Source organism: Balaenoptera musculus, chromosome 8 (assembly GCF_009873245.2).
Source record: "Balaenoptera musculus isolate JJ_BM4_2016_0621 chromosome 8, mBalMus1.pri.v3, whole genome shotgun sequence".
In the NCBI taxonomy this organism is placed as follows: Eukaryota; Metazoa; Chordata; class Mammalia; order Artiodactyla; family Balaenopteridae; genus Balaenoptera; species Balaenoptera musculus.
Genome location: NC_045792.1, coordinates 17,775,690 through 17,787,642, shown reverse-complemented (window position 1 = coordinate 17,787,642; position 11,953 = coordinate 17,775,690). Strand labels below are relative to the sequence as shown.

At 39.7% G+C, this 11,953-nt stretch overlaps 1 pseudogene; it reads right to left on the bottom strand.

Moving 5' to 3' along the window:
* Positions 1-2,474: 2,474 nt before the first annotated feature.
* On the bottom strand, positions 2,475-11,697 carry LOC118899046 (annotated as a pseudogene).
* Positions 11,698-11,953: the final 256 nt, after the last annotated feature.

The window sequence follows — 11,953 nt, the reverse complement described above, 5'->3', positions numbered from 1 at the left end:
GGTATTTTCTTACATTATCTTCAACAGTCCAAGAACTATTTATTACTGTGCTGATCAAACTATGCTCTGAGGACCTGCGCTAATTCTGAACTGTTTTTTACTGGGCCATGATGAGATAAGTACAGAGATTGAGAGCATGCATTCAGAAACTTTTATGGTGATGTGACATTACATGGCGTGCAAGAGGACTCATCTTGCTGATAGTTCTGGTGTGGTTGAACTCATGTGGTGAGTCAGGCATCTGAGATTTTGGATATTTTTAAAAACATGGCTCTTTTTTTAAAAAAAAATTAATTAATTTATTTATGGCTGCATTGGGTCTTAGTTGCTGTGTGCATGGGCTTTCTCTAGTTGCGGCAAGCTGGGGCTAATCTTCGTTGTGGTGCACGGGCTTCTCATCCCGGTGACTTTTTGTGCAGAGCACCGGCTCTAGGCCCGCAGGCTCCAGTAGTTGTGGCTTGTGGGCTCTAGAGCACAGGCTCAGTAGTTGTGGTGCACGGGCTTAGTTGCTCCGCGGCATGTAGAATATTCCTGGACCAGGGATCGAACTCGTGTCCCCTGCATTGGCAGGCTGATTCTTAACCACTGCACCACCAGGGAAGTCCAAAAACATGGCTCTTTACTACAGAGAGTGTGAGATGTATTCTTCGAGAAGCTTTATTGCTTTGCTTTTTGCATTTATGTCTACGATCTCCCAAGGACTGTAGGGGTCCAATTTTATTTTTCCCATATGGGTACCCTGTTTTCCCAGAACTATTTATTGAAAAGGGTCACTCACTGCTTCCCTCACTGCTCTGCAATGGTCTATTTGTCAGGAGCCAAGAGTTCTGTTCTCTGTATTCTGTTTCATTTGTCTTGTTTCTCTTTGCACCAGTACCACACTGTCATAATTCTATAAATAGCTTTAAAATAAGTATTGATATCTGGAAAAGTAAGTTCTGTAACCTTCGTTTTTTAGAAGTATCTTGATATTTTTGGCCCTTTGAACTTCCTTAGAAATTTTAGAATCGTATTGTCAAATTATGCATGTGCACACAGATGCACACACACACACACACACACACACACACACACAACCTGTTCAGATTTTGATTGGAATTGTGTTGCATCTATAGGTCTGTTTAGTCCTTCAATTTTGGCTGGAGAGTGGGGGGTGTGTGTGTGTGTGTGTGTGTGTATGTGTGTGTGTGTGTGTATCTCACACATTGTTGTATTTATTCCTATCTTTTGGGTTACTCAGTGTTTTTGATAGTTCACTGAGTTGTACTTTTAAGTTTTGTGTACACTCCTAAATATATTGTTATGTTTTACAATAGTGACGATTTTAAAACATGCATTTACAATAGGTCAAAAGTCCCAAATTTCTAAAATTAAATATAATACAATATAAGATACCATGGGATTTTAATTATATTGTCTAATCATCTGTTGCTACTATGAGGGAAATTATTAATTTTTGTATGTTGAGCTTGTATTAGGTCACCTTCTAAATTTTTATATTTAGCTCTTTTTTTAAAGAGAATGTTTCTTAAAGTGAGTGATCAAATAACCAGAACAGTTACTTCCGTTCTTTCTGACACATACAGCCAGGACACTGTTGAATAGAAACAGTGACAGGCATTCATGTTTTCTTCCTGACATTAGTAAGAAACATTTGTTATGTTTCATTCACTAAGTGATGTTTATTGTAGTTTTCTGGTAGATAAATTTTAAGTTCTGGGAGCTTTCTTCTCTTCCTAGTTTGTTACTAGTTTTCCCCTCAACCTCCAAAGAATTTGTGTTCAAGTCTACCTAGATTTTTGTTTTAAACTAGGTGCTGGCAAACTATGGCCTAGAGGTCAAATATGTTTTACCACTTTCCTGGGGGGGACCCATCATCTAAAAATGGTTTTTGCATTTTTAAAAAGTTGGGCAAAAATCAAAAGAAGAATAAAACTATATGAACTTCAAAATTCAATATCCATAAGTGACGTTTTATTGGAACACAGCCATACTCATTCGTTTACATGTTGTCTTGGCTATATTCCTGCTTTCACGCTACAATGGCAGAGTTGAGCAATTGTGACAGAGGTAATGGCCTGCAAGGCCTAAAACATTTACTGTCTAGCCCTTTACAGAAAAAGTTAGATGACCCCTGTTTTAGACCATCATGATGACCACTTTTATTCTCTTTTACCCTACTAAAGTATCAAATAGGATGCTTTCAGCCACAAGTAATAGAAATCATGGCCCACATTTACTTAAAGAATAAAAACATTCACATGTAGACAAGCTCTGGGCATGGCATAATCGTTCTTCGTGTCTATTTTTTTGCCTTTGCAGCCTATATTGGTTGTCTTTCTTCTTAAGTGTCCCCCCTGCCCAGATGGAATCTTTTGAATTTGATTTTCTTTGTCCCTAAAATAAGTAAAACTTCTCTGACAGTACAAATAGGATTATTTGCCGACTGGTCTCCAGGGATTTTGTATATTGTTTTAACAAATGTAGTTTAAGTACATGTTAATCTGATTTCCAATCATATGATCAGGTGTGTGGATACTATTGGTGCCATATGCAATGGTGATATCCTAGGTATCAATGAATGACACCTACATGGAAATTTTTGAAAATGTCCTTCCTGGTAAGGTATTGAATGTTAACCATGGATGTCTCCAAACCTCTCTGTGTCTATGTGTATCTCCCTGATGTTTTCTGTTTTAAGGATCATTTTAGTGGCCGGGCTTCTTAGGAGTAGTCATTCAATAGCCTTTCCGACACTGATGGCCCTGCGAATGAAAATGTCAACGTGGAAGGGTCTGAAGTGCCAAGTGTGGTGATGGCTGTGTTTCTCTGATGATGATGGCTGATATCTGGTCAGTTTCCTGAGGGATATAATCCTCATCTATCACAGAATAGGAAAGTGATAAAAGGGTAGCTATGTTTTTCCCACTGACTCTGAATGTGTCTTTCTGTATCCAGAGGGAATTGTTTCTTAAAAATTCTAGTTCCATGAAGATAAAAAATTTTAGTGCTGATAAAAAAAATAAATAAACCTTTTAACTAGAAGGACATGATTAATATATACTTTTTAAAATTTATTTATTTATTTTTGGCTGCGTTGGGTCTTCGTTTCTGTGCGAGGGCTTTCTCTAGCTGCGGCGAGCGGGGGCCACTCTTCATCGCGGTGCACGGACCTCTCACTATCGCGGCCTCTCTTGTTGCGGAGCACAGGCTCCAGACGCGCAGGCTCAGCAGTTGTGGCTCACGGGCCCAGTTGCTCCGCGGCATGTGGGATCTTCCCAGACCAGGGCTCGAACCCGTGTCCCCTGCATTGGCAGGCGGATTCTCAACCACTGCGCCACCAGGGAAGCCCATGATTAATATTTTTAAAAAGAATATCCTATCATTTAAAATGCTCACCCATCAAGATTATTTCTGACTGGATCTTCCCTACTCTCTAGGGTAGAGTACATGTTCATATGTGTGAAGTGTCAATCAAAATGTAAAGTTTTCATTGGAATTTATAAACAGGAATATTTCTTCTGAAAGAGGGAATACGATATATTCTAAATTAAAAGGCTCAAATCTAGAAAGCTAAGTGAAGTTGAAAATAAAACAGCCAAAATGAGAAAATAGAGACCTTATTAAAAGTATTTTTAAACCAGCCTGAATTTCTAAAAGAATATAAAATAGTTACATACTTTTTACAACTTGGAGTAGGTAGTGCATCCACTACCGCAGGGTAGAGTCTCCCAGGATGTAAATGAGTTTTCCTTTTAAACATCCATTTATCTTCATTGTATTAACTGAATCTTGAAGTTCTATCATTCCTTTGCCATCTTTGCTGACGCTGTGCTGAGTTAGGCCTTGGTCTCTAACCTGAATCTCACTGGTCTGACAGTTGGTGTCCTTGTATAAAATCACTTACCCTTGTTCAATTAATGAAGCAATAATCTTATTTTTTCTATGAACATTTTTTTCATAGGTATATTTTTAAAAAATTTAAAAATAGCTTAAAAATAACATATCCACATTTTAAAAACTTCAAAAAAGCTTTAAAATATCTAACTTGAATTCATATTTTTAAATAGGATTTTGCTAAAAGTGACATGCAACAGCCAACACAAACCAATATTCTGAGATTTTTCCAGCGAGTTCCATTAGAATTACAAGCTCTCTTGGCACATGGTCTGCCTTCCAATGCATCTCAGGTAGCAGCGCACCAAGAGTTTTGCTGTGGGGTAACAGAGATCATCAGATTCCTCACCTGTCATGCTTCCTCGTCACTTGCTGTGTCACTCTTCTACCACTAGACCAATGCATCGTATTTTGGTTTGTTTACATCAGCACTTCTGTACTAATATCATATTCTGTATTAGATAGGAAGAAAATAATAATGAATTAAAAATACAAACGTATTTATCGCTCACATAACAGTCATAGAGTGAGCAAGCCAGGGCTAATATGATGTTGCATGGTGTCAGGGATTCCAATTCCTTCTGTCTGCTTGTTCTGTTGTTCTTTTTTCAGGGGGGCTGGTGTGATACTCTTAATTTTATTATTCCTTTTACAGCTTTACTGAGATTTAATTGGTGTACAAAAAAACGCATATACTTAATGTGTACAGTTTGATGAGTTTGAACAGATGCATAAACCCATGAGGCCATCACCACAATTAAGGTGCTATTCTTAACCTATGACTTCAATCCCACGGTCTAACATGGCTCTTTCATCGCTTACCATTATATCTACAGTTCAGCCAGTAGGAAGGGGAGGGCTAGTTGTTTTACTTTTGAAGGCATGACCTAGAAGTTTCCCTTATCACTTCCACTCACGATCCTGGCAAAAATCTAGTCATGGCCTTAACTAGCTGAAAGAAGGCTGTGGCCTTTAGTTCGTGACAATGGACCCGGCTAAAATTATGGTGTTCAGTTACTAAAGAGGGAGAGGGGAATGGATATTGGGAGACCACCTGCTTCACTCTCCGTGCTTAGCCCCATGTAGGCCTTGTGGTCTCTGGTTGTCAATGTCCACATAATAGTCATCAACGTGGTTGTTCTGTGTGTGTAACCTTTGGACAAATGGCAAAATGGTGCTGATTGCAGAACTGGAAGAATTCTGGATTAGCTATTCCATGATGACCTGGAGGAGTTGTGAAGTCCTGGTGATTTTGGCCTGCTAAAGAGAGTTTTCATAATCCTATGAAATTCCCGTGTTGGAATTTCCATGTGACATGTTTGACCTTCTATGATGTTTGACAGCATCACATCCTGGATGGCTGAATATCATAACCCTGGAAACTTAACATTGCTATACCCATCCTAATAATGCACTGGCATACTTTGGTGAGAAAGTTAGCCTTTGAGTTTATTATTATAAACCATATCTTGTATAATATTAATTTGTCAGGGTATTCATTTTTGCCAAGTGTCAAACTAAGCGCTCTGCAGGACTATTTCAAATATATAGCAAATTCTCTTATGATCAGTCTTACATGTTTATTTTACTTGATAACTTTAGAATAGGCTTGAATATTTTTAAGAGTATGTTAGTAATAGTTTTAAGATTCCATTCTATTTATGGATTAGTTTAGAGAGTGTGGCAGGCAGACTAATGGCCCTCCAAAAATATCTACTTTATAATCCCTGAGACCTGTGAATATGTTACCTTCCATGGCAAGTGGGACTTTCCAGGTATGATTAAGGGTATGGGTTTTGAGATGGGAGATTATCCTGGATTATCTGGGTGGGACCAATCTGAATCGCCTTAGTTCTCAAAAGTGGAAGAGGGAGGCAGAAAAATGGGTCAGAAAGATGTGGTGGGAGGACTTGACCCACCATTGTAGCTTTGAAAAAAGGAGGAAGGGGCCTGCGAGGAATGTGGGCAGCCTCCAGAAGCCTGAAATGACAAGGAAACTGATTCTGCCCTGGAGCCTCCAGAAAGGAATGCGGCCCTGCTACACCTTAATTTTAGCCCAGTGAGACTGATGTTGAACTACTGAACTACAGAACTGCAAGATGATACATTTTTGTTGTTCAAGATACTTTGTTACAGCAACAATAAGAAAATAATGCAGAGATGATTGACATTTTTTTCAGTATCAAGTCATCCCACCCAGAAACAAACAGTATTTTTTAATCTATTTATATAAATTTTATTTTATATCACTTAGTAGCTATTTAACTTGTCTTTCGGAAGGTCATGCACATTTCGTTAAATTGTGAATTAGCTCTTTAAAGCACAAAGCAGATTGCATCGCTCTCTTCCTTAATTGTTTTTTTGTAGCTTTCAAAAACTTACTGAATAAACACTAAAATCCTCAGCTTTGTACTTGAGAGCCTTCCATGATTTAGTTTCTTCCCTTTTTTAGCCTCATGCTTCACTACGTTCCACCAAATGCTCTCACTCCTTTGGGCTGTTGAACAAAGTTCATGATAATTTTGCTCCTGAGTAGAGTTATCAGATTAAAAAAATACAGAATACTAAATTGAATTTGAATTATTTTTAACAAGCAATAATTTTTTGGTGTCAGTATTTCTCGTGCAATATTTTCCCTTTATCTCATGTCATATGCATAAGAAATTAGGAATTACTGAAATTGAACTGATACTTTGTATTATTATTTGCTAAACCTGGCAACCTTACTCATGATCTTTATGAGTTTTCTCTTTCACTTCATTCCCTGTCTACAGATATCCTTTGGGGCTAAGTCAAATACCACCTTATCATAAGCCCTTCTGCCTTTTTACTTCCTTCATAGAATTGGTAGGTTAAATGTCTTTCAGATTGCAGCCTTGCTGAACATTTATTTTTCTCCATTTGCCCATAATGCCTCATATCTGTTAGAATCTCAATAAACATTTGCTGAATAAATGAATAAATATTAGGCAATAAATCAGTTGAGGTACATCTCAAAATGATTGTTATTGGTAAACTCTTAGGCTTTAAAGAAAGTTATTTTAAAGCTAAGTATAAACATTGTTCTTTCATAAGTAATATGGCTTTGTGTTTAACACTAAAACACATTTAATGAAATGGAAAACTCCATATAAAACTGCTAAGTGCATCCACTAAAGGTTAGGAAGGTATGCCCACAGAGAATTCGGCTAACCAAACCAAAATGTTCCTACTCTGAAGCTGTGGGTATCCATCAGAGATTTGTACAGAATGTCCCCCAGACAGAATCACTGACTCTAGGAGATGCATTCCTGGGTTTAAATATGGATGTAGGATATGAATACTTTCCCCTTTGGGATAAATTGAGATGAAATCTGTTATAAAAAAGAGTTTGAAATAATTTCCTTGAATTGATTTCTCTCTTTAAAATCCAAGGTGATTGACACCACAGACCCCTGCTAGGAATGGTGTTCCCAGAAAATCGTGATTGCTAGGGTTGATTCTGATAAAGTTTCCTCTGTGTCAGAATGTCTCTTAGAAGATCCATGCCAAGCACCACCTACCACAGGACAAAGCAAACTTACTGTTATATCAGGAGACATCAGTGTGGTTAAGATGTTTCATCATTTCAACTCCTACACTGGACCTTCAAAAAAATAAGACAACAAATTACCCTACTGTCTGTTGACACAATACAAGTAATAGAAGCTTGTGGGTGAAGGATAATTTAAAATTTACTACAACTGCAAGCTATTATGGTTGTTGTAAATATTGTATCTCTTGGGCATTGTATATGAATTAGGATTTTTTATTGTATATCCATTGTATATGCATTAGGAAAACTATTTACCTTTCTGGGAGCACCTTGAAGTCCAGGGCAGCTCTGCTCTTCTGTCACATGCAATCAGTGTGTCCTGGAATTTTAGTTTCAAAGTATTTATCTAATCTGAAAGTCCTCCTCTCTCTCTACTTACACATCACTTATTCAAGTTCATACAATATTTTTCTTAGATTACTGTCAGCCTCTAGCCAGGCCGTCTCAATTTTATCCCATCTAAATTCTTCAACACAACTGCCAGAGCATCCTTTCTAATTGCAAATGCAACTGCATTACTGCTTAAAATCCTTTATTTTAAAGTTGTTTATTTAAAATCCCCGTCACTTACCTAAGGAGTTCAGGCTTCTTAGCCTGGCATGAAGACCTCTTCTCACAGGGTTCCTGCTTCCCTCTTTATATATGTTTTCTGCTATGTTTACCTTCCATTTTTCCTAGAAACTTGCTTTCTGAGCGTTGTAAGCTTTATGAAGGAAGGTAATGCATTTGCCTGGTCCACTGCTGTGTCCCTAATACCTCACAAAGTGGCTGGCAGAAAGTCATGTTCAGTCTGATGCATGAATAAATATGCACTGCGTTTCTTTCCTCCAACTGATGAAAGACTGACTATCTGACTCTCCTACTTCAAAGCTCTTACCCTCCCTTTGATTCACTCTTTGTTCCAATCCTGTGTACATGTGTAGGTAAGCGGTAGCAGGCAGAAAGGGGACACGGGGGAATGGGGACCCAGGTGCCAGGTAGTACAACAGATATAAGTGGTACCTGATTCGCTGCTATGGATGTCTCTTCAGGTTCAATCCAGAGAAAGGAAGGGATCGCCACATTTTCATCCTTACTGGGACTTAGGCATAAGGACACTTAGTGGGTAGGAGGAGATTTGGTGAGGGGTACCATCAGAGATCAAAGGGAAAGAACAGAAACCCAACTGTGCTTTTACTTGTTTCAGAAGGGAATCAAAGACTATTGATCAGGAGCCAACACTTGGATAACTACGTAAGATCTGAAATGCATGCTACTTTTCCACGTTTGCTATCCATACTTTACTTCCTCCCTCTTAGCATATTTTTTGGAAGCTTAAGGGGAAAAGACTGTAAGCTTGACTTAGAAAACTGCTAAGAAAGGGGTTGCTGAGAACTTAGCATTCCACTCTATGGCCAAGCTTAGGGAAAGTGAATTCCCAGGAAAAAAAATGGATCCCTAGGGGAAAAAAAAAAGAATGGAAAGGGAAAAGGAAATGGACTGAGCCCCTGAGACTTACAGAAAGTTAGCAGAGTAGCCAAAGACTCTGGAACTGATAGGTTGTCTCAGGGATTGGCCCACAGGTTCTGGGATTTGTGGTGGCACATAAGTTATCCTTTGTAAATTCCCAAAGTGACTCATGAAGTGTTTTGCAGCTTATGGTAGAGCTGGCAGACCAGGAAGTGAGCATGTTTATGAGGAATGGGAGAAAATCTTGGCATTGACACTGCCATGATTGATATGAGAAACATGCTTACACCCCAGTTTATGGAGGCCTGTTCAACTGGAGGCTTCCAAGAATCACTAGATCACAACTCAGGGAGTATGAAGGACTCCTCCAACCTGATATCTGAGAATATCTGAGAATACCTGATCTTGAGATCAATTGGAGATGACCAGTAGGAAGGAGTTGGATTTTTGGAAAGATGCCTCAGGCTGCAGTGTGGGCAATGGATTAGAGAGGGTAGGCTAGGCAGAAAGGAATCTGTGACAAGTAATCTGGATGAGATGATGATGATCTGAACTCAGGTAAGAGCCCTAGGCATGGAGAGAAATGGATAAATGCAGAAGACACTTAAGAGGTAGAATCCACAGAATATGATATGGGGGATGAAGAAGCATGGATGTTATCATACACTTAGCAAGGAATCCTTTTCTGGTGTAACATCTATTAACTGACAAAGCAGAATACTTTTCCATTGAACATATTTTGTAAAATCTAGGTCTACAGTAAAAGATATGACTGAATCTGAGAATACCAGTCATCATGGAGAAGGACAGGCATATATAATATAGTTCACCTTGGGCAGCCCTCTTTTATTGAACATCTGAGTGAGAATGCCAACCTTGGTGGTGGGAGTCATGAACAGGGGGCTCAGGAAGATGCCGCATACCTGATCAGACCTTAAAGAGGCATCTGAGAGGGTCATGCTCAATATTAATTGAGGTAGGCAATGTAGCTCTGCCTGTGGGCACCTCTCAGGGTATCTAAAAGTATACTTAGCTGTGAAAAAAGGCTTCTTCCTTGACAGTAAGATAAGAAATTTCTCCATTCCTGGTGGTCATGTCAGTCAGGGCCTCACAGAGTATGTGTTGAGATCAGAAAGCAGAATTCTTGGTCACGAGTATCCAGGTACATAGTTCAGCACTTGAATTTAAAACCAGTGCGCAATCAGTATTGACATGGGAGGTGCCCCTGGCAAACTGGCCTGTGAAGATCACCCTGTCATAGCCTTGGTTCCTTGCCCTCCAGAGAGCTGACACCCCTTCACTGGGGAGGATGAGCAGGAGAGACAGAGACACCCGGCTCCCCCAGAACAGGGTGAAACTGACAAGGTAGGTGCCATTGTTGAAGTCTGTCACCTTTCCCGAAGCGCCTGCCTTCAGGGCCGGGGAGGACATCCTGGCCCTCAGGGAATCCCCACCATATTCCTTCCTGCGTCCCAAGTGGTCCCCCACCTCCAGCAGGACGTCTAGCTGATCCCCCCTGCAGTATGTGTCTTGAGGGCTGAGGAGGGTGGCTTTGCTGTGTGTGGCGCTGGTGGTGGAGCTCAGCTGGTCTAGTTTCTCCATGATCCCCTTTATTCTCAGCTCAGTCTCTGTTGGTGACTTTAACAGGCTCGGTGATGTTTTAGGGTATGGGGACTTTGTGGAGCTGTTCCAGTGGCAGAGGGAAATGGGTAAGTTAGAGTGAACCAAAACTGAAAGGGCAAGGAATGTGACATACTATGAAATGAACCTGTCCAAATAATTTTTACTTATTCTGTGTTTGAATATTTATTTACATATTATCATCAATTTTATTTAAACTCTGACAATTTTGAATAAAATGTATATTACACATTTATCTTTATTTATTTATTTATTTATTTATTTATTTATGGCTGTGTTGGGTCCTCGCCTCCGTGCGAGGGCCTTCTCCAGTTGCGGCAAGTGGGGGCCACTCTTCATCGCGGTGCACGGGCCTCTCACTATCGCGGCCTCTCTTGTTGCGGAGCACAGGCTCCAGACGCGCAGGCTCAGTAATTGTGGCTCACGGGCCCAGCCGCTCCGCGGCATGTGGGATCTTCCCAGACCAGGGCTCGAACCCGTGTCCCCTGCATTGGCAGGCAGACCCTCAACCACTGCGCCACCAGGGAAGCCCTACACATTTATCTTTAACCTCAGTGTTTTTGAGAGTGCCTGAACAGTTGTAGATAAATATATTAAATCCAAAATATAGAGCTCAGAGAATACTTGATAAATTGATTCCAGTGCATTTACTCTTCCTTTTCTTATACATCTTATCACCAGTCATTGTTACCTTCTGTTAGTTCTACTTATGTATATCTTTTACCCTGGTCTAATAGTCTTTTCTTCCCCAACTGTATTATAGTTCAAGTCACCATTGTTTATTTCCTGAATTGTAGAAGTCATCCCAAGGGTCAAAGCTTCAGTCCCGCTTTCTCTCCAATTAATTTTCTCCATTGTTGCTAAATCAGTCCTTCTCAAGCAGAACTCTCTTCACATCCCTCCCTGCTTAAACCCCTTCAATGGCTTCTCATTACCCTGGGGGTAAAGTCTAATTTTAATATGGCTTTATTCTATGGCCTCTTTTTTAACTCTCTCCTTCCTGCCACTCCTTTTTTGCATTCTATTGATACATTTTAATGAGTAACTGTTATTATTTTCTGGAGCTGACCTTCCTTTCCTTCAGCTCTCTTTATTAATACAATTTCCTCTTCCAGGATGGCTCGCCACCTCCCCATTTTCCCCCAAACCACCTAAACATCTGTTAACTTCTTACTGAAAAATCGTTAGAACCTTAGAGGTTCCTTTTTATCCTTTTAGCACTAGATCATGTTTTTATAGGTTCTCAAATTCAGTAATTTCCAAATCTTATTGATAGTCAGAGGTGCCTGCAAACTTTTCTAAAAATATGGATTCTCAAGCTGCAGCCCAGATCAGCTGAATCATAATCACTAAATGCCTTGCCCGAGAGTTCATGTTTTTCAAAAGCCTCAC